The sequence below is a fragment of the Echinops telfairi genome, unplaced genomic scaffold (genome assembly GCF_000313985.2).
Source record: "Echinops telfairi isolate 266 unplaced genomic scaffold, ASM31398v2 ScPeMD7_7424;HRSCAF=8462, whole genome shotgun sequence".
Lineage (NCBI taxonomy): Eukaryota > Metazoa > Chordata > Mammalia > Afrosoricida > Tenrecidae > Echinops > Echinops telfairi.
The window spans coordinates 80,544,776-80,565,424 of NW_022111324.1; the positions used below are offsets into that span (position 1 = coordinate 80,544,776).

The 20,649-nt window shown below is 39.6% G+C and overlaps 1 protein-coding gene and 1 pseudogene across 2 annotated transcripts in view; one reads left to right on the plus strand and one right to left on the minus strand.

Annotated features, from left to right (window-relative positions):
* Window positions 1–20,649, minus strand: part of SMYD3 (SET and MYND domain containing 3) — a 775,649-nt gene that overhangs the window by 659,895 nt on the left and 95,105 nt on the right. The gene's annotated exons all lie outside the window — the stretch shown is intronic.
* Window positions 14,345–20,649, plus strand: part of LOC105978346 — a 42,278-nt pseudogene continuing 35,973 nt past the window's right edge.

Sequence of the window (20,649 nt, forward strand, 5' to 3'; positions counted from 1 at the left end):
TGGGGTAGAAAAGGGGAACCAATCACAAGGATCTACATATAACCTCCTCCCTGGAGGTCGGTCAACAGAAAAGTGGGTGAAGGGAGACATTGGACAGTGTCAGATCTGACAAAGTAATAATGATTTGTAAATTATCAAGGGCTCATGAGGGAGGGAGCTTGGGGGTGGGAGGGGGGAAAACGAGTTACTGATGCCAGGGGCTCAAGTGGAAAGCAAATGTTTTGAGACTGATGATGACAACAAATGTGCAAATGTGCTTGACACAATGGATGCATGTATGGATTGTGGTAAGCGTTGTATGAGCCCCCAATAAAATGATTTTTAAAATAAATAAATCAGGGGAACAAAAAGCTAAACATAAAAAGCTGCATCTATTGGACACGTCAAGGATTGGTGCCCTTGCCTGAGAAAGGAGCGGGTGGGCGAAAAGGAGAAAGCGTGTGAAGGAGAAGGGCAGGCTCCAGCACAGCAGGACTGAGGACAGGCGGGAGGGCAGCCTTTCCCGCTGCTGGACACGGGCTCGCTCTGAGCAGGAAGCAGCAGCAGAGCCCTGAAAATGCCCATCGAGCACAACTCATCTCTTGACAGGCTTAGGTGCTTACGGCTCCTCTCTAGTGTTGGTTTTATTTGGACAATTAACTGGTTAGCTGTGCACAATGATTAAAATGATGATTTGAATTTAGAGCCCTCAAACTGTAGCATTTTGAGTTAATAACTCCATTGCCCTCATTTTCCTATAATATAAAGTGAGAATAGCTACCTCAGAGTTTTATTTGAAAATTAAATGATATAATGCTTAGGACCACATTGGCTCATGGTAAGAGTATGGTAATTATTAGCTATTAACCTTTATTATTATTGCCAAAGGGGAGGGACCTAAAAGCACGGTGCTGAATGTTAGCCATAAAAACATATCTAGAGCTCTGATAAACATTTGTTATGAGAGATATTAAAATGTACTATCTTTTTACATTTTCTGCATGGTATATTTGTGATTTAATCATTTCCTTTCTTACATTTAAAAAGCATATGACACATAGCTTTTTGTATACATATCATATTATATAACTATTATTGATAACATTTTCCAAATTATTCCACCACCATTAACACAGACACAATGCCCGCTAAGAAACACAATGCCTCCTTTACCCATGGTAACCATTGGTCAACTTTGGTTTCCTTTCTTGTTTATGTTGAGTAGTTTTCTTTATAATGGTATTCACATAGCACACACTTCCACGGTGAAATTGCTTTTAAGAAGAGCTGTATATACATCAGCACCATCAGTAAGAGCGTTCTGACCCTCCTCCTGCATTCATTTTTGGCTCCTGATATCCCTTCATTCTCCCCACTCCCCACCCGGCTCCACATCCCAATAAACCATTGCATCAGTTATTCTCTCGACTCATTAACTCCTTCTGTGCCTCACAAACTAGGAAACCCAACAGAAACAAACAAAACAAAAATGGCAAGAAGCAAATAACAATATAAAGATAAAAATAAAGAGTAAGAAAGAAAAGACCACCATCAATATTTAAATGGCCAGAGAAGAAATTTTTGTCGTGGAACAAGCGAGAAATACTTGAGCCTAGAGCAAATTCAGGTTGGGTCAGGAGGGAGGTCAACTGACCAAGTACCATATTATACCATAGTTCAATATACCATTATCAAGTTTACAATCATCTGTCTGAGAGTAAAGCTGTTCGAATCCTTTGCCTGTGGCTAGAGAGGATCTGCCAGAGGCTTAATTTGACTGGCTAGTTGGCCAGAGGGCTCCCACTCTCCTCCATAGTCCTCTATGAATTGGGTGTTGAAAATTTAAGCTCTGATAAATTTCCCTTTGTCATATTTGGATTTTGTTATTGTCATCTTTGGATCACACAGGCTGGTGTGCTTCTTTCATGGACTTAGTTGATGCCTCATTTAGACAGCTGCTTGTTTTAATGCAAGCCTTTAAGAACCCAGACACCATTCCAATTGATAGCCAGGCACCATCTGCCTTCTTCAACACACTTTGCTGTACCACCCTTATCTTTGGTAAGTCATTTCGTGAAAGTGAGTATCAAGCCAGATCATGAACACATTTTCTTTGAAATAAACTCATATAAGTATGAAATGGAACCCTAGTATTTTTACTTACCCTCGTGTTTTCTGGAGTGGCTGACAGATTCAAACTGCTGACCCAGGGCTCCATTTCTAGTCAGTTATAATTCAGACAGTCATCAAGTTGGTTTCACCATCATCCAAAACTCATTCATAAATAGTTTATCAAACTGAGGAGGATGGGGGGAGAACTCTAGAATCCCTGGCCCTATCCAGATCTGGTCTTATGAATAGACAAGGGGGCGGAAATCAGGCACTTGGCATGACTTCTGAGGGAGCTGGAAGATTCAACTGTTCAAAATTATCTAATCTGCTAGTTCACTTTAATATCTTAAATTCCAAACGACAGGGGAAAATTATGTCTTCAGGAGGAGTATTAAAATATAAATGTTAACAGGAAGGGTAGTGCCCATAAATCTTTTAGCAGAAGTTAGGGAATAGAACTTGTCATGGAGAAGGATAAAATCATTAACTCAAAAGACAACCAGCCAAATTTGGTAGAATGAAGGTAGCAAGCTATGAATTTACCATTTTCTTTGTCCAGGATCTGATACGCGCCCCTTTCTAAGCAGTACAGTTAGTGGTTGACAAGATAGGCCCTTGAAAGTCTGGTGTCCTCCATAGAAAGACATACTAAACTCCTTAAATACCTCTCTCTAGTGTTATCATTATGATACTAGATAAGTTAAGAATGAACTCTGTAACACTGTTAGGAAGCAATGTCAATTACTAATAGCATTTAGCTATATTGATAAAAGAAAAAATCCTTACATTGACAAAAGAACAAATGCTGGGAATAAAGCCACTTTAATGTGTGTCAACATTATATTCTACAACCATTTCTAAAACATTGCTGTATTAAATAAACAAAATTACCAGGTGAAAGCAGATTTACATTTTGATATACCTGTCCTAGGGTGGAAAAGACCCCAAATACAAATATACCTTATAAAGACTCCTTTACTAAGTCTTAAACAAGATAAAGACAAATCATTGGGATGGAAAAGACCATCAGCATGAGGCCATAAAGATGTCTGTCCAAAGGACTTATGGCCACATGACAAATTCTATCGAAGCTCACTATCATCAAGCCAATTCTGACTCATAGCGACCCTATAGGACCGGTAGAGCTGCCCCTGTTTGTTCCCAAGACTGTAATTCTTTACAGGAGTAGAAAGCCTTGTCTTTGTCCTGAGTGGCTAATAATTCTAAACCATGGAAAATAAAGGAAATAGTCACAAAATTGTAACTGGCAATTGATGGACTCACTACAGTAGAGAGCATTAAAGAAGTCAGAAAAGGATCATGATTGGGATATGTAACTACTGCAGACTAGAAACGCTTCCAGGGTTAGTCTGGGGCTCTCCAACCACCCAGCTACTTGATTGTCTGGTATGATTCCCGACATAAAGTCTTGTTCCCCAATTTCTATTAAGGTCACCACTTCCATTAAGGCAAGTCCCAAAGTTGAGGGGAGCCATAATCTGCTTTCAAACACCTTCTGCCTGGGGACAGAGCTTTCCCCCCCACCCCCAATCATTTTATTAGGGGGTCATACAACTCATCACAATCCGTACATACATCATTTGTGTCCAACACATTAATACATATGTTGACTTCATCATTCTTACAACACCTGCTTTCTACTTGAGCCCTTGGTGTCAGCTTCTCATTTTTCCCCCTCCCTCTCTGCTCCCCCTCCCCAGGAACCCTTGATAATTTATAAATTATTATTATTTTATCATATCTTACCCCATCCAACGTCTCCCTCACCCATTTCTCCACTGTCCGTCCCCCAGGGAGGAGGCCATATGTAGACCTTGTCTTCTGTTCCCCCTTTCTCCCTCACCTTCCCTCCACCCTCCCGCTATAGCCACTCTCTCCACTGGTCCTGAGGGGTTCATCTGTCCTGGGTTCACTGTATTTCCAGTTCCTATCTGTGCCAGTGTACATCCTCAGGTCCAGCCAGCTATGTAAGGTAGAATTGGGATCATGGTAGTGCGGGGGAGGAAGCATTTAAGAACTTGAGGAAAATTGCATATTTCATCATTGCTACACTGCACTCTGATTGGCTCCTTTCCTCCCTGCAGCCCTTCTGCAAGGGGATGTCCAATTTCCCCCGGATGGGCCCTGGGTCCCCACTCTGCACTCCCCCTCATTCACAATGTTATGGTTTTTTTTTGGGGGGGGTGTCTTTGATGCCTGATACCTGATCCCTGGCGTTCACGCCCGTCCTTCTGGGATGCGGTGTGGGGCGCTGCCCCTTCCCTTTCAGGACAGAGCTTTTTTGTGTGCTGATTCGTGGTCAGAATGAACTCAACAAGGCTGGATTCATGTCAAGACAGAAAATGAAGTTGACGCTCTCACTGTAAATCTCAGGCTTCAGAAAATTAAGTGACTAGAATTTAAGCTTTCATAAGCAAACTCATTGCCATCCGGATAGTCAATGCCAATTCATAGTTACCGAGGCAGTCAATCTTTACAAGAGCAGAAAGCTTCCTCTTTCTGCTGCAGCTAGTGGGCTTGTACAACTGACCTTTTGATTAGCAATGCAAGGCACGACTTACCGTGCCACCAGGACTCATTTCAGACTGCATAATAGGGAGTAATTAGCAAATATATTAGAATTCACGTGAGCAGAGGCTAATGGAGAAATACACACATATAAATATAATTTTAGAGAAAAAGCCATTTTCTTGTCAGTGTTTCCATTTATCCCCTTTGGTGAGATTTAATCAACAAAAAGTCCAGGGTTCGGGACAAGAATCGCTCGGCTTTCTTTCTAAGAGCAATCCCACATTCCTCTAGGAAACTTGCAGAGTACAGGAGGAGAGAGTTCCATGCTAGAGGAGTTCCTGACTCTTTTGAACATGAACTCAAAACCCAAACTCACCACCATCTAGTCCATGCGACTCACAGTGATGCTATAGGACAGAGTAGAACTGCCCCTGTGGGTTGCAGGCATGGAAAACCCTGGTGATTTCAAACTGCTGTCCTTGCAGTTAGCAGCCCAACACACAACTTGGAGACCACCAGGGTTTCTCCATATGACATCAGGAAATGCAAAGCTACTCTTAATGTCCATTTATAGTCTCATGCAGAGAAGACCCTAACTCTCCGGGTACTAGAGAGATGGCAACTACATAGACCCCAAAATGTCCACAGACGGAATCAGCAGAATAAACTGTTGATCTGCTCGGCACTCACACCATTCCTAAAGACCTATGACTGTGGACCGCAGGCCACGGCTTCAATTGTGCCAATCTGTTGACGCCAACTCTATGCAACTCAATCTCCATCTTCATTTTGACTCAGTTCTTCTCCCCTTCTCCCTCAGTGGCCATCCAGTCAGTTCTGACTCATAGTGACCCCATGCGTCAGAGTGTGTCAAGGGCTAGTTTTCTGGAAGTAGACTGCCATGTTTTTTTTTCTTTTGAGTTACTTCTTTTTTTATTATTATTATTCTTAATAAAGAATCTTTATTGATTACAACTCACTGTATAGAAAACAGAGATACTCACTATCATATCAATAAACTACACCAAGATAAATGTAGAAAAGATTGAAGTGGTTCATGTATCTCATTTCACTTGCATTAACAATCAACACTTATGTACGCAACTGTCAATAAATTGATTGGCAAAGACCTTTTGAAGTGTTGATGAACAAAGACATCATTTTGAGGACTGAGGTGCTCCTGACCCAAACCACGGTGTTTTCAATGGCCTCACATCCATGTGAAAACTGGACAATTGATAAGGAAGGTCAAAGAAAATTGATTCATTCAAATTACGATGTTGGTCAAGAATATTGATATTATCATTGAATACCAGAAGAAGACATAAATCTGTCTTAATAAAATTGCAGAGAGAATTCCCCTTAGAAATGAGGACAGTGAAACTTCATCTTACATAATTTGGGCAGGTGATGAGAAGAAACCAATCCCCGAAAAAGAGGATAACTGCCTACAAAGTGGATTGACACCAGAGCTGCATCTTTTGAGACACTTCTGGGGGAACTTGTACCACCCGCCTTTCAGTTAAGCAGCTGAGCATGTTAACCATTTGTTTGACCCTGGAACTTACTTTCTTTTCTTTTTTTTAATCGTTTTATTAGGGGCTCATACAGCTCTTACCGCAATCCATACATACATCAATTGTGTAAAGCACATTTGTACATTCATTGCCCTCATCATTCTCAAAACATTTCCTCTCCACTTAAGGCCATGGCATCAGCTCCTCATTTTTCCCCTCCCTCCCCACTCCTCCCTCCCTCATGAACCCTTGATAATTTATAAATTATTATATTGTCATATCTTGCCCTGTCCTACGTCTCGCTTCACCCACTTTTCGGTTGTCCGTCCCCCAGGGAGGAGGTCACATGTAGATCCCCTTTCCAACCCACCCTCCCTCTACGCTCCCAGTATCGCCACTCACACCACTGGTCCTGAAGGGATCATCTGCCCTGAATTCCCTGTGTTTCCAGTTCCAATCTGTACCAGTGTACACCCTCTGGTCTAGCCAGACTTGCAAGGTAGAATTCGAGTCATGATAGTGGGAGCAGGGAGGAAACATTTAGGAACTAGAGGAAAGTTGTATTTTTCATCATCGCACCCTGTCTGGCTCGTCTCCTCTCCCAGAGACCCCTCTGCCAGGGGATCTCCAGTGGCCTACAAATGGGCTTTGAGTCTCCACTCTGCACCACCACCCCCCATTTGCTATGGTAAGATTTTTTGATATTTTCATAAAAAGAATTAAGTATTTTTTATAATAGAAAGTGACATGTTACATTTTTTTAAAAGTTTCTTACTCACTGTAAGTAAAAAAAAAAAAAAATCTTTCAGTTCCTGAAAACCCTCAACCCTACCTATAATCTGGGAGCAAAGCAATTTTAAGTAGAAAAAAATAAGTTTCCTCTCATGAAATCAGTACATGATCAATGCATGATCACTGCATAATTGCATATGGGACACAAGAGTACTGGGAAAGTTATGCCAAACCCATATTGAAGTGTAAGTGTAAAAGTACTACCTCCTAATGCACTTTCTCCAAGGAAACTATCAGAACCATTTCATTTCAACTGCATGTCTACAGCCTGGCTATCAGTTATGTGATGGCCTATAAAAAGACAAACATGCTTTCAAATTAAATCCATCCTTTCGTCTTAATTACTCTAGAGGGTGATTACATATCTAACTTGGCTAGCTTTTAAAACTTACGCTGCTTTAATACCACCAATTACATAGCTATACCATCAATTAGAAAGTTAACCATTCTGCTTGTTTTCACAGAAAGATTTTAAAGGAGGTCAGAGGTGTTTGGTGTGTTTTACAAAGTTAAGTGGCAGCCACCCAGTAAAAGATTGTGTAGGAAATAAAGCTTACCAAAAATCCAAAACGTGTAGTCTGCATTGATTCAAAGCATAACATGAGATGTTCTTTAATCATTTAGTCATATCCAATTTTAAAGAAAATGTTTACTTCACTGTGCCAAGCTTATTCTTCCATACCTTGAGACTTGTATGCATTAAAATAACTACTCTAGAATGCTATTTCGGAAAGAGAGAAGGCAAACAAAATCATAATCTGTGACTAATGAAGTTCAAAATTACAAATTAAACCATAAGGGGGGAAGTTTCTACAGAACAGAAGATATTACCAGTCAGTAAGTAAACCATGTGCTAAAACCAGAGTGTATTTCCCCCCACCATCAATTCATTAATAATAAGACCACTCGTTTCTGCAGATGAACACTCTATCTGAGAATGTAAATTCATGATGGTTTTGTGTAGACAACAGAGTCATTCAGTGTTAGAGACGACTTTCAAAACAAACACACATCTTTTATTCCATTCCATCTTCCTTCATACCCTCAGTAACTCTAGAAATACTATGATTTCCCAAACGCCCTTTCTCTCAAAGCAATTCATCCCATACAATAAAATGCTTTTGGATCACAGCATTATTTCAAAATCTCAATCAAATAGGATCAAATGAGATAAAATGTATACGAGCAGATTGCTTAAGACATGCCACAGAAGAGACATTCAATAAATATTAACAGAATCTTAATTCAGTGTAAGCTCTCTGGCACGAAATATTGAAAACTAGAAGAATCACAAAGTTTAATAAAGCATTAAACCAACTTCATTCCTATGGCAAAAAAGGGCAAATGGAACACATCAACGATGGAAAGTAGGAAAACGTAAAACAATTCACTCACTACATAATGTAGGTCTATAATTCCTCACTTACTCTTTGCTTATTCAGCAAATGGAAAAGGAGAAGGGCATTCATTTGCTTGGTCCTTGCTGCCTAACTAATGACAGGGTATTCTCTAAGTCATATTCCTGGCACGAAGACTGTCTTGTCAATAATCTTGCCATCTGTCTTTATGGTTAGGGAACAACCAATTTAAAACTTTTATGTGACTACAGATGAAGCACGAAACAGGCTTTATACAAGCTCAATCCTGTCTACAAAATCATTACGAAATGTTTTATTGTGGGGTGGGCTTTTTTCTTGGAGGGTATGTTTTTATTATTTGAGTTATCATAAGTTAACTCCCCCCAAATTATTTACTAGTGTGATAAGAACTACAGCAACCAAGATAAGATACTTCTACAGATAAGATTCAGTGAGTCTTGCTGACGAACTGAAAGTATTGGAGGAGCAAAAAAATATCCAAAAATGAAGATTTTATATTTATATTCCAGATTCCTTGGGATAAAAGGAGTGTTTTAAGCAAATAAGTATCCTGGGATATTTCAACAGTCGATAAGGTACTGGTAGGGCAGGCTAGGGAAAGAAAGCCAGGAATTATGAAGAATTTCAAAACTAGTTACACGGAGAGGTTTTTGTTTGTTTGTCTTTTGGCTTCTTTTTGTCTGTTTATTTGTTTGTTTTTATGGGGGAGAGAGGGAAAAATAGTGTTGAGATTCTTAATGATAGAATTCAAAGCAGAAAACGTAAGGAAGTGGAGAAAACATGCTCAATGAAATTACATTGATTAGCAAATCACACAAGACACTGAATATTCCTCCCATACGTTTCTCCACAGTTCTGAAATGTCTGCAAGACCTTCAAAAACAGCACTGCCTCCACGGTCTTTGTAAGAGCAGCCCTGGTGGTGCAGTGGACTACATGTTGTGCTACTAACCACAAAGTCAGCAGTTCAAAACCACTAACAGCTCCTGAGGTGAAAGATGAGGTCTTTCATTCCCATGAGGATTGACAGGCTCAGGAACCTACAACTGCTGTTCTACTCTGTCCTAGTGGGTTGTTATGAGTCAGAATTAACTGGATGACAGTGCGTTGGTTTGGTTTGTTAATGGTCTTTGTATCCATGGGTCGCACCACAACATCTGACACAGCGAGCATTTCATGAATCAGTAATGAAAATAGGGATTATAACGAGATGATGCTTTTTTTTTTATTCTTAAATCAGACACTGTTAATGGGCAGTAATTATATGAGGGTAAATAAAAAAATATTGCTACTGCGGATCCAGTTCATACATGCACAGGTTTATTCCAAACAAAACGTGTGCGAGCATATCTCTATGGTGAGTATAGAGCTGCAGGTGGGTTTTCTCAGTAGGATACTTGTCCTCCTCCCATTAGAATGCCTTTGGGAATTAAAAAACAGGACCAACCAAAGCAGTGACGTGTGAGGGGGCCTGCTGGGCCAGTTAAACTCAAGGCAGAGAGGTCCACTTAGAAGGTTATAGTGATTGTTTCTTTGGGATTCCAAAAGGGCAGTCTTGAGAACATTTTCTCAGAGGACATGGGGTGACCGTGCAGGTCTATTAAAAGTAAGTTTGAACAAAAGTGAAAACTACATTGGTGAGAAAAGAGCCAGGGAAGTTGCACCAAGGAATTGTTTTCCATCAGGACAATGCACCTGCTCATTCGTCAAGGGCTTCATTGGGAAATCTTTCCCCACTAAGAAACCTTGGGAATCTTACCCCATCTACCCTACAGCTTGCTCTTTACCCTTCAGACTTCTCTTTCTTCCCCAAACTCAAAGAACAATTCAAAGGAACCCTATCTGAGCCCCTCACAGGAGCCCAAACTGCCATTGTGAAGTGGTATACATCGAAGAGACCAGAATTCCTCAGGGAATGGCTGGAGACCAAAGCCTCGCTTTCGGGAATGTATAGAGGTAGATGGAGGTTATGTCGGGAAACAACAGATTCACATTTTGATCTTTTTGTTTAACAGAGGTTTCCATGATTTTGGACTATTATACTTTTGGACTTACTCTCCCCTGTTCTAATATTCTTCACACCTACGTGAAAGATAAACCACAAAGGACCTAAAGTATTTCAAGAGAAAATCTATTTATGAACCACACCTTCCTTGTTTTAATGAATTATACAACATAATCTGAAAAAGAACCTAATCTTCCTAAAATGCACTATATATGTTAAGATTCAAATCTTCAGAGATTGTGGAAGGAGGTTTGTTTTCACAGCCTATCTCAAAAAGTAGCTTTTAAAAGTATCTACCCTTTTGTTCTCTTTAACTTCTTACTTTAAAATAATTGTAAAATTACAGGGAAAAAATACAATAATAAACAGAGTTCCTCTATGTCCTTCACGCAGCTCTCCTTCATGTTAAAGACCAGTTGCTGTCGAGCAGACAATCCTATCGCTGTCAGGTGGCACTGTGCTCCACAGGGTCTCAAGGGTTAATTTCTGGAAGTGTATTGCTGGGCTATTTTTCCAAGTCTACCTCTAGGTGAACTCAAACCTCTAACTTCTCAGTTATCAGCTGAGCATGTTAACCATTTGTACCATCCAGAGTCTTTCCCCCTAATACTAACATCTTTCTTAACCAAATATAAGACATAAACATCCATACTATACTAAAGTACAGAATTTATTTATTTAGATTTTACCCAAATAAATGTCCCTACTACTGTTCACAGTTCCACCAGGCATTTAGGCGTCCTTTCCATCCTCCAACCTGTGAGTTTCTCTGACATTTGGCACTTCTGAAGGATAATCATCGATGACTGCAAATTTGTCTGATGTTTTCTCCGGGTTAGACTGAGGTTATGCCTTTGTGACAGGAAGGCCACCCAGGGGATGAGCTCCTTTCACTGCACAATATCAAAGAGACAGAACGTTAGTATTCATAATGTTCATCTTACTCTGTGATTAAGGTGCTATCTGCCAGGTTTCTCCGCTGTAAAGTTACTCCTTTTCCCTTGTAATTAAGAAATATTTGAGGGGAGATACTTCAAGACTGTACAAATAACCTTTATTTCCTATACCTTTCTTCTTTCATCCACTCATTTTACTATCCACTGGTGAGCGGAGGATGAGATGACCTCTGCCCAGGAAGACCCACAACCTCAGAAATGCTATCGAGCAGGTCAACAATGTCCTTTCGGTCAGTTGGGTTGGTTTTTTGTTTTGTTTTATTCCATTTTATTATGAGAGAGGAAGAAAACTATTTTGTTTTATTCCAATTCTTTTGTAAGGAAACAAACTTCTCTCCCCCTCTTCCCATTTATTTCTTCAATTATTCATCTGTTTGAGCTCTGGGTATTTATTTTATTCTATGGATTATAATCCAACAGAGACCCTTGGTGGCACAGCTAACAAGCTAGTAAGCCAAAGGCTGGCGATTCAACTCACCCACAGGCACCTCAGAAGGTAAGTCTGTGATCTACTTCCAAAATTTGAAACATATGGGGCATCGCTCAGAACTGACTGCTCATGAGTGGGAGCAACAGCGAAGGCAGTCTAAAACTAGTGTGGCTCACATTGCTCTAGTGGTGGAGCACTCTTTCAGGCTGACTCCTATGCCCTCTCAGCATGGCCCCAGCCTTTGGAGGGCACTTCTTTACTTTCTGGCTGAGCTCTGGTGGCGTAGTGGGTGATGCATGGAGCTGATAACCCCGGAGTCAGCAAGTTGAGCCCACCAGTCACGTCACCGGAGAAAGCTGAGTCTGCTTACTCCTATAAAGACTTTAAGTCTCAGAAACCCACCCGAGCACTTCTGCTGTCACTATGGAGCAGAATCACCTCTCTGGCAGTTTGGGGAACCTACTGGCATGACAAGATGCTTCAGGTTCATCATGTATTCTCTCTGCTCCAGTCCTGAAATGAACCATTTCTCCCAGGAGTCCGGTTTCCTTTTCTTGGTGAATGGTACTTCAGAACCACGACCTAGTGTACCCATCGTCACTGCAGTGGCTCTCCTGTTTCTAGCCCCTCTCAGAAGACACAGAGAAAGATGCTCATGTGTCCTAACCCACATATATTCATACATCTATTTTTATATCCATCTCAATATATTTGATGCATTCAGTATGAGTGTATATTGATACGCTCAGTTACAATTCAGCATCACAAGGTCCATTCTAAGCTGCTGCCTTTCCTTATTTGTGATACCATTCGCTTATAGTAAAAAGTCTACTTCTCGTTATCTCCTGTGTTTTTCAAGCCCAGTAGACATTTAAATTTTAGAATTGCTAAGACACGCTGCATAAGAAACAAAATTACTAACTAGACTACAGTGCTGTGTCTTCTTTGGGTCTGCAGCCTGATAGCGTTGTGAAAATGCTGGTTCCCAAAGCCAGCAGGCCCCTTCTTTTCCTGTCCACTGCAGTTCATTTACCTGCTTGTTCAGTAAGCAATCATTTCTATCCTGTTTTGATACCCGCCTAATATCCTATTCATTTTTCTAATGTACATAGAAAATAAACCTTCCCAGCCTTAAACTTTCACAACCTCTCACCTCTGGCTGTCCTTGGTCTGTTTTACTCACTATAATTTTGTCCTTTTCTGGGTTTTGGCTTTTATTTTTAGCGGCTACAGTATTGCAATTATACGTATGTTAAACTGGTTTGATAGTAGCCCATATTTCTTGATGCTTTCCTATTTTTTTTCTACTATTTCAGTTTTTTTCTCTGTTCTCTGTCTTAGTAATTTCTATTAACCTATTCTAAAGGTTCATGGATTCTTGTCTTGGCTAAAGAAGGTCGACTGGTATGTCCATCAGGGGCATGTTCCTTTCTGATGCCTTTTTTTTTCCAGTATGACTAGTATTTCTATAGTTGAAACTGACTTGATGGCAATGGATTTGGGGTTTACTTCAAATTATTTAATGCAGTTTCTACCTTTCTGCTAATATTGCCCACCTGGTTTAGCATGTCTTTCTTCGTTTTCATTACAGTCAACACAACAATCAGTTTCTTTTTCAATTTCCTCACATAATTTCAACAGCTACAACATCACTGAATCAGATTTTCTTGATTGCTTCATCCTTTAACAAACAGTATGCTGTTTTTTACTTGCCTTTTTTGCTCCTCCTCGTTTTTTTGTTAAAAGCCGAACATTTGGTAAAGAAGAGTAGGAATGAAAGTAATATTCTTTTATGCCTGGAAATGGGCATGACTTTTCTTCTGACATATTTATAAAATGGGCAGTTTATTCAGTCAGAAGATGAGCTCAAGGCTTGAAGTTCATTCTGGATATTGGTACTCTTCCAGTAATAACTCGTAGTTTGCCAGGTCTTTTCTTCGGGTCTATCACACCCCTAGTTTTAGGTCTTCCCTCTGTGCTAGGCCACCGAGAAGCTGTGCATTCTTGTCATGCTCCTATTAGTAGTCCACCACTGTCTGATGCTTCATGTCTCTTCATGCCACTTCAGCACCGGGCTGGGGCAGGCACCGGGTCTTACACAGGTGACCTTTGCAGTGCTGCTGCGCCTTTCCAAACTAGAGTTCTCACCCCGACGTGCCACGTAAGAGAGGATTTGTTTCTGTGTGTTCCCTACGTGGACTGGGTTTTCACTAGCGTCACCTGGGTGACAGCATTTTTCGCCTTTCCTCTTGCGGAGTAAGGCTTTCCATTCAAAGGGCAGAAGAGTCCTGGCAGAGTGTCATGTCCCATCCACAGCAGCTGCTGTCCTCTCCCAAAATACTCAGGAATCTTATCTGCTTTTTGTGAACACTTCACAGAATTCGTGGAGAAAGTGGTTATGCAGATTCCTGTAGAGACCTCGAGAACCACACACACTCTTCCCATCTCATATCCAAATCAAACAAACAACAACAAACACAATTCTGACTCATGGCAACTCTACATAAGATTTCCAAGACTGTAAATCTTTACTGGAGAAGACAGCCTCGTCTTTCTCGCTTGGAGAGCTGGAGGGTTTGTGGTCAGCAATCGAGCAGTTAGCTGCCACTGTCACCCGGTGTCCATCAAGTTGGCTAACAATGATGGCTGAATCCCCAGCAGCGTTCGGCGGGGATGCCCCAGGTAAGCACGTGCTCATCTCTCTCCCTTTCTCTCCTTGGTTTCAAGCTAGAACATTTCCATGGTACCTCACTCCCTGACATGTTCCAAAACGTCACAGACTTGCAACCAACTCTGTTTTGTTTTTAGGACAGAAAACCCACTGCCATCAAACAATGCCCTTACCATACCAAAATCTTCCTATCAGTTCTGGGATTTTCATAAAGATAAAGTGTAGGATATGACAAAATAATAATTTATAAATTATCAAGGGTTCATGAGGCAGGGAGGAGTGGGGAGGGAGGGGAGAAAATGAGGAGCTGATGCCAGGGGCTCAAGTAGACAGTAAATGTTTTGAGAATGATGATGGCAACAAATGTACAAATGTGCTGGACACAATGGATGGATGTATGGATTGTGATAAGAGTAGTATGAGCCCAAATAAAATGATAAAAATAACAGTAACAACAAATACAACAAAAATACGACTATAAAATCTAATTTACAGTCAGTGAAAATAAAACTTAGAAGCAACACTACAAATTCCACATAAAATATACTAAACTAAAACAAATTTTCATTAAAACGTTATTATAGGATTTGGACTATTCAGTAATGTAATTTTTTTGCAGTGACTACACAATATCAACAAAAATCTCACCATTTCTGTAACAGTAAAATAATTACAAAGCAAAATTGTAATCATGTATTTACACATACATTACATTCAGAATTCAGTCTAATAAAATTCACTTAACAGCTGATAATTATTTCTTTTTAAAAAACATTTAACTTCATGCTTAACAAGTCATCTTAAGAACATTTGCATATTCATACTCCCCGAAATTTTGTTTTACAGATTATTTTCTCAAAATCTCTGTGGATATTACTACAGAGCTGTCTTAAGACGAAAGATCAAATATAAGCACGCCTGAAATTATCTAGAGCAGCTCACTGATTTTTCCCATCTGCTATCCAAAAACGGAAGTGCACGTTAAATGTGAAAAAAGAAAACCTTTTAAACTAGAAATGACAGTGAACTGATTCTGCAAAAGTTCAAAAGAAATGTTTCCATGAGATCCAACTCCCCTTTGTAAAATCTAAATGATGTCAACAACAGGAAAATAAATTCTACTCAGTGAAATACTGTCCCTTATTTATATCTGCCAATATATCACATGATCAGATTTCTATTATAAAACCACACATGGTAAATGGGTTTGCAGCCATTAAGAGAACGTAGGAGCACGGGTATGTGCGAGTGAATGATGAGAGACAGCTGGAGCCGGTCACTGCAAACTGTCGTGAACTTGGATGCAGGAACGTTGTTCTCCTGTGACTGCAGCATATGTAAAAATGTGCTTGACACAATAGATGTATGGATTGTGATAAGAGCTGTGAAAGTCCCCAATAAAAAAATGTTTTTTTTTAAATTTTTGTTCTCCTGGTATAGGCCAACAACTCAAGAGTTTCCCTGGACTTTCCTTAATCTATCTGCCTCACAGCTCTATCCTATACCTTCACCTCACAAGCAAACGAGCAAGACATTCCCAGAAGGCAAAATAAATACCACTTTGTGAAACAACTTTAAATTTTTTTTTAAAAGAAGTACTTTTTGTCTCCTGAAACAAATGCTAAACAGTGCACCTACAGTTACAGCCTGGATATCCAGCAAAGTATTCTATAATGGCTCTGCTTCCTTCCTCATTGTCCTTTTCTCTCCTCACCAAACAAAATTAACGGAATTAATACTATGCATATGATACTTAAATGAAGTTTTACTAGAGTGAAATCAATAAAATAAAATTTTATTTTCATTGTCAATCCAATTAAAATTACTAAGTCCAACAATGTTACAGAATCTGTGGGTATGGTCTACAAGTCTCATTCTCCTGCACATATACAGAAGTGTAGATGGGTTTCAGAAATGAAGGGGTGGAAAAATAATTGTCTTTTCAACAAATGGTAATGGGGCAACTGGATATCCACATACGTAAAATAAATTTATATCCCATCCTCACACCATATACAAAAACAACTCAAAATTAACCAAGGTTCTAAAAGTAAGAGTTATAAACTACAAAAGTCTTAGAGGAAAATATGGACCTAATGCTTTGTGACACTGAATTAGGCAACTGTCTCTTAAATATCATACTAAAAGCAGAAAAAACAAAAGTAAAATTAAATAGCCTGGACTTCTACAACATTAAAAACTTATACATCAAAGGACTCTACCAAGAAAATTGACAATCTATAAAATGGGAATCAAAAGTTTCAAATCACACGAGTCCAGTATCCAGACATTAAAACACTCCAACAATTCAACCATAAAAAGACAACCCAATCTTTAAAATGAGCAAAGGCATTTCCCCAAATAAAATACACAAATGGCCACTGTGCACATGAAAAAAATCCTCAATGTCATTAGTCACGAGGACAATGAAAATCAAACCATCATGAGATACCACTTTACACAAACTAAGATACATTTAGTAACACATTAATTAATGAGTAAACTAAATCGCACTATGAAATAAAAAGTAATAAAGTACTGTTACAAGCTGCAACATCAATGAACCTTGAAAACATTAAGCTACTTGAAAGAAGCCAGTCACAACAGAACACATATCAGGGGGTTTCAAAAATTCATGGGAAAATTGAATTAAAAGATAATGAAATATTTTGAAAGATCTGACTCACACCTAATTTTTCAATCACAAAAAGCAAAGATCAACTGGATGTCACAAAATGTGTATGAATTACTGACTGAAAAACTATTCTGCTCTGTAGACTTTGACCCAATTCATAATTTAAAGTGTTTTTTTGAAAAGCTCATTATACATTTTACTCTCACATTTGAAAATCATCTTTAAGGTTCATTGGTATCAAAAGACTATAATGAACCTACAAATTTAACACTACTCACTGGTCATGAACAGTTAAATAAACTATGACTACAGACAACAAAAGGCCTTTTTCACACAGGAAATTAATTGATAGTTAAGGCCAGACTATGTAGAGGCAAACTGTAAACCACTATGCCTTTCAGTGGTGAAATGTTCATAATGGTTAAATTTTTCTATGGAATGATAATTGGGAAACATTTGTCTAAATTCTAGTCTTGAAACAAACTTTTGCTATAATAGCAGAGTATGGGAAGTTAAATAATATGCCTCAGAAAGTGTTTGTGTATAAATTGGGAAATGCTGGTTTAAACAGAAATAAAATAACATTCGAGGGAAATTGTTTTACATATCCTTCAGTAATCTAGTGATGGTTGTGATTCTCAACAAGAAAGAATACAGTTTTCTAAACTTTTATCTCACCAATAATCACACTCTGATCAGCATTTGTCAAATTGCTGATTACAATTGTCCTGATTATAAAAGTCACCTGGGTGCTCCTCACAGCAACCAATCTCTACGGCCCTCACCTGGAGATATGCAACCCTGGTAGCAAAGTGGTGACTAGCTTTATGTTGCTAACCATAAAGGCAGTAGTTCAAACCCACTGGCCCCTCCAAGGGAGAAAAATGACACTGTGCTTCTGTACAAGGATCTATACATAACCCCCTCCCTGGAGGATGGACAACAGAACAGTGGGTGAAGGGACACATCGGTCAGTGTAAGACATGACAAAATAATTTATAAATTATCAAGGGTTAATGAGGGCAGGGAGGAGGGAAAATGAGGAGCTGACATCAAAGCAAATGTTTTGAGAATGATGATGGCAACAAATGTACAAATGTGCTTGACACATGGATGGATGGATGGATGGATGGATGGATGGATGGATGGATGGTGATGAGTTGTATGAGCCCCCAGTAAAATGATTTTTTTTTTAATTAAAGTCTCAGAAGCCCCAAAAGGCAGATCTATTCTGTCCTATATGGTCTCTGTAAGTCAAAATTGACTCAATGACAATGAGAAACCTGGGGATTTCATATAATGGGCTTGGCTGGAGCAGGTAATTTTAAACCAAAGAACTAAATCCATTGCTGTAGAGTTGACTTTGACTCACAGCGTTGCAATAGGATAGGGTTTCTGAGGCTGTGATCTTTATAGAATGAGCCATGTGTCAGGAAAGCATTGAACTGCTAACCTGCAGAGTCTTATATTCAAACCCAACAGCCACTCAGGGAAAGAAAGATGCAGCTATCTGCTCCATAAAGATTCATAGTCTCAGAAACCCCTTATGGGGTGGCTTTGAGTCGGAAATGAGGGTGTGGCAGTGGGTTTTGTTAATATTTATGGAAACAAACTGCCACATCTTTCTCCCAACAAACAGGTGGTGAGTCTAAATTACTGATCTTTCGTCCCCAGCAGAATGCTTAACCAATGAGGCATCACACCTTCTACCCTATAATCTGACCTCTGGCAAATTCCATCAAGGTCAGGAAACAATGGTCCAGTTCATACAGGGCATCCAAGAAAACTTTGATACATATACACAGGTGCGCGCCACACATATGGGCAACCAAAATGCTGCTGCTGCTGCTGCTGCTGCTGTGATTGTTAAGTGCCATCAAGTCAGTCCCAGCTCCCTGTGATCTTATGTACAACATAATGAAACACGGCCAGCCATGTGCTATCCTTAAAACTGTTAGGCTTGAACCCATTGTTGCAGCCACTCTGTCAACCCACTTAATTGAGAGTGTTCCTCTTTGTCACTGACCCGCTACTTTACTGAGCACGATGCTCTGTTCCAGGGGCTGGTCTCTCTTGATAACATGCCCAAAGTAGGTAAAACAAGGTCTTCCCATCCTGAATTCTACGGAGCATTCTGGCTTGGATTTTTCCCAGATAGATTTGTTTCTTCTTTTGAAAGACCACAATATTCAGTATTCTTCTCCAACACTATAATACAAACGTACCAACTCTTCTGGGCTCTTTCTTATTCATTTTCCAACTTCCACATGCATGTAAGGTGATTAAAAATAATATGGCTTAGATCAAACACACCTTATTCCTCAAAGTAACATCACTGCTCTTCGACAATAGGTTTGGGGCAGCAGATTTGCCGAATGCAATGTGTCATTTGATTCTTGACTGCTGCTTTCATGAGCAATGATTGCGGATCCACACAAAACGAAGGCCCTGGCAACTGCAATCTTTTCTCCATTTATCATGATGTTGTCTCCTGGTCCAATGTGAGGGTCTGGTTTTCTTTCCGTTCTTTGCAAGTCATCCTGAGGGCTGCAGCCCTTGGTGTTCATCAGGCAGGGTTTCAAGTCCTCCTTGCTCCCAGCAAGCAAGGTTGTACATCTGGTAGCACAGGCTGTTATTAAGCCTTCCTCCAATCCTGATACTGAATTCTTCTTCATATAGTCCAGCTTCTCTATTTGCTCAGCATACAGACTGAATAAGTGTGGTGAAAGGGTATGACCTTGATATACACCTTTCCATCGGGTAAGCTAGGATTTTATCTTCTTCCCTGACTGCTGTTGAGTTGATTCCAACAGGAACTCCCCACAAGGTTTCCAAAACTGCCACACATTTCTCCCATGGAGCAGCTGGTGAGCTCAAACTGCTGACATTTTGATTAGCAGCAAAACACTGAACCACTCTGCCACCAGAACTCCCTCATTGTAGCCCCAAAGAGAAAACACATGAGAAATGAACAATTTGATTGGCAGGTGCTCTCATATTATTTCAGAGAGATAAACACTAATTCAGAAATTTGAAAGAAAAAATTATATATATATATATATATATCAAGAGTCATTGAATGGCAGAGAGTCTGTGAGAACCAGTCATCCTGTAAATCTACATTTTCCCACCAATATCCTCGGTGTTTCAAGTAACAAATATCGCTCACTCATATCCTGCAAAGTGGAAGTATTCTCAGTGTACTCACTAGGTTAAAAAAGTTAAACTTTTTAATTTTCTGTGTTTTAGAGGTGATTATAAAGCTTTACAATAGCATCCTTTAAGAACTAAAAATTTTCAAATAATACTTATCCCTGTTTCAAATAATACTTTTGTTGTTGTTCCAAAGTAAAACAATGAGAGGGAGGAGTTTAAAAACCAAAATAATCTCACCAACTAACCACTATAAGCAATAGAGACAGCCACTATTGAGGCAATACACAAAAAGCATGCACAATTTTCTTTTTCATGACCTGGACTGTTTTGTATTGTGGTTTTATCTGTTAATCTGATTATTTGGCCCCTGTTCAGAAATATCATTAGGTTAACACTTATCAAACCATTTCTATTTGCCAAGCACTATACTGGCTCCTCACATAAGCTATGCTTGCTTCACAATGCGCCCCCTAGACACATCCCAC